General features: G+C 39.7%; 1 long non-coding RNA gene across 1 annotated transcript; it reads left to right on the forward strand.

Moving 5' to 3' along the window:
* The first annotated feature begins 558 nt into the window (after window positions 1-558).
* LOC149267675 (uncharacterized) lies at window positions 559-1,482 on the forward strand. The gene is made up of 3 exons (XR_016271572.1): window positions 559-1,071; window positions 1,168-1,242; window positions 1,310-1,482. It is a non-coding gene; the product is annotated as an uncharacterized LOC149267675 (long non-coding RNA).
* The last annotated feature ends 1,724 nt before the right edge of the window (window positions 1,483-3,206 follow it).

Consider the following 3,206-nt stretch of genomic DNA (forward strand, 5'->3'; position numbering starts at 1 on the left):
GTACTCAAGTATCTTAGAGAGGCCAGATAAGAGACTTATTGGCCTGTATGATGCGACGTGTTGCGTAGGCTTGCCAGGCTTATGCACCATCTTCACCATCGCTAACTTCCAGCAAGAGGGGAAATGACCTTTCTGTTCGTATGTCTATGAAGAACACACATTAATGATCTCCGCCTCTTCCCATTCTCGTACATGAACAGCTGACCTGCAGCTGCATGATGAGGGGAAGAGTACGGGGATACTCTTTATTTATTTAATACTTCACAATAGCATTTTTTTATAAATATAAATAGCGCCTATGAGATAATTAAAACTAAAAAGGACTATATTTGTCGAAACTTTTCATTAAATGATTAAATTTAAATAAATGGCCATAAGTGCACAAAAATAACAGTGCAGCTTAATGTTACAAAATACAAATAAAAAGAGCAAGTTAAAGATAATTCAAAATAACAATAAAGTGCTTGAGTAGCTTACAATAGACTAATTAGATGAGTAAGATATAAGTTTAACAATAGTAATAGATGGCATTAATTAATATAATTCAATTTTTTTCATTTATAAGCATCTACAAGATGCACAGAGAAAAATAGCCCGAAGTGGCCAATTGGAATAATAGAGAAAAGTCGAGACAAAGTCTGGTCATTTTCTCCAATACGGGCTCAAGCTAAAATTAGCTTAAATTACAAAAAGTAAATGATAATTAATATAGATAATTAATTAAAAATAGTTTAACAATTCATTTTAGCAGTTTTGATTTCATTAACATTCATTCGATATATCGCAAGTGCAATTGAGTAAGTGACGATGCACCCCTGGCGTTGTGCCTATCGGGGTGCATAATCAAAACAAAACAAAAACAGCTGATTGAAAATTGCATTAAATGCAAATTTTATGCTGCTAATTGGTAAGTTTAAATATTAACAAGTAAATAATTGAAATTAATGATATTAATAATTAATATTAATTAATTATTATCTTTTTATATTTATGTGGCTGCTGTCATTCGGAATACAGACGGGCGCAATACTGGATATAGCAGGATTGCATTAATTGCAAGCTGACTAGCAGGTGAGTTTTGCAATATAAAAATTTAACAATTGAAAAAGTGATATTAATAAAGTTAACAATTAAGATTAATTAATTATTATCTTTATATATAAACAGCTGCTACCATACAAAGTGCAGAGGGGCCCAAAATTGGAAATAGTCGAATTTCATTAATTGCGAGCTGACTAGCAGGTAAGTGAATTTTGCATAAGTTAATAAAAACATTAAAAGATTATTAATGTTGATTTTTTCTTTGCAGAGCACATCAACTACGGCAAGGAGACTTAGCCAAGTGGGCTGCACAGCCAATAGGGCGTATATTTAAGTTAGTTTTTAGTTAATTCAAAATGTGCATTTAAGGCGCAAGCGCCATCACATATGTTCCGTGCACATATATATGTATGTGCCGAAAATAAAATTTTGAAATTGTAACTGAGTGTTTAATTTGTGTTTAAATAGTGTAATTACTTAACTCTGATCCCTATGTGATCCAAATACGACCCTATAGGCAGCAAGTGGTGATGGTGGTGGTAGTGGCCGCGGCATTGGCGCAATACCCTCGAAAACAGGTAGTCGTTGCGGCTGGTGGGCTGCTGTTTGTGCAGCTTCGTTGCGTTGCTGAGCCTCACGTCGGCGAAGGAATCGCTCCCTACTTTCAGCAATTTCATCGGCTTCCCGTTGTAGTTGTCGCTGGGTGCGTAGAGCAATGTCATTGGCCAAATGCATGCTTACGAGACTCGTGTATCTTGCCAATGTTATCCGCTGTGGGATGAACGGGTCGTAGGCAATGTTTTTGGCCAAGTTGTTGGTATGGACCCGGAGTCGATCATAGTATTTGGCGCAGAGATTGTTGAATATATCATCCGCAGATAAAACTTCTAGATCAGCTCTGATGCGCGCGTTCGAAACAAAGTACTGAGCACCAGAAATGGCTCTCAGAGCTTTGTTGTGTACGACTCGAATGCGGCTGAATTGCGCCTCAGATAGCAAAGCACCCCATACAGGCAGCGAGTATTGCCAAAGTGGAGCAACTAGCTGCTTGTATATGATGACTTTAGTCCTTAGAGTCAATTTACTGTCTTTATTGATGAGCCAATCTATCTTTTTAAGCCTAGCCCTGACCCTAGTAACGACCGTAGTGACATGTTGTGAGAATCGTAGTTTTGTGTCTAGAGTAACGCCCAAATACGAATGTGAGGTGCCATTTTCAATAGTTTCGTTGCCAATACGAATAGCCTGATATGGCGCTATAACTCGAAGCGTATGCATGATATGCATAGTCTTGTTTGCATTAATCGTAATGCACCACTTGCTCGCCCATTCAGCCAATCTATCCATGTAAGCTTGCTGCTGATTAAGCGCATCTGCTTGACGAAAGTCTGCCGAAAGAACGATGACGTCGTCGGCATAAGTGGCAATCAAAGTCCCTCGCGGATAAGCTGGCCTCGGTATATCGCTGGTGTACACATTGTACAAGATAGGCCCAAGCAAGCTACCTTGTGGCACACCAGCGTGAATTTGCTTAATACCTGAGCGACAGCCACCGTGACACTCAACAATAAAAGTGCGATCTGTTAGATAGCAGCAGAGGATGCGGTAGAGAGCAAACCGGCAATAGCATCTTGAGCTTATACTTCAAGCCTGTATGCCACACTCGATCAAAGGCTTCTTTGATATCCATGTACACAGCAGAGCAGTATTTATGGTCATCAAACGCTTTAATAATAAATTGGGTGACTCGACCCAATTGCTGTTCAGCTGAGTGCGCTTTGCGGAATCCAAATTGATGGTTTGGGATCGCATTTACAAGAGTATCTTGCTCCAGCATACGGCTCAAAATAAGATACTCGAGTATCTTTGAGAGGCCAGACAGCAGACTTATTGGCCTGTATGATGCGACGTGTTGCGTAGGCTTGCCAGGCTTATGCACCATCTTCACCATCGCTAACTTCCAGCAAGAGGGGAAATGACCCAGTCTAAAAGAGTTATTGCATATCAAGACGAGATACAGAATAGCCTTCATCGGCAGCGCTTTAATGGTGTGATTATCAATTTGATCCAATCCAGCCGCTTTTTTGTTCTCTAGCGTGCTGATGTGACTGATGACCTCAGCCTCAGTGACTGGCCGAAATGAGACTGAAGCAGTCAAAGATGGC

Source organism: Drosophila arizonae, unplaced genomic scaffold, assembly GCF_054131065.1.
Source record: "Drosophila arizonae isolate 15081-1271.41 unplaced genomic scaffold, UAZ_ARI_1.0 ARI_Backbone_85, whole genome shotgun sequence".
In the NCBI taxonomy this organism is placed as follows: Eukaryota; Metazoa; Arthropoda; class Insecta; order Diptera; family Drosophilidae; genus Drosophila; species Drosophila arizonae.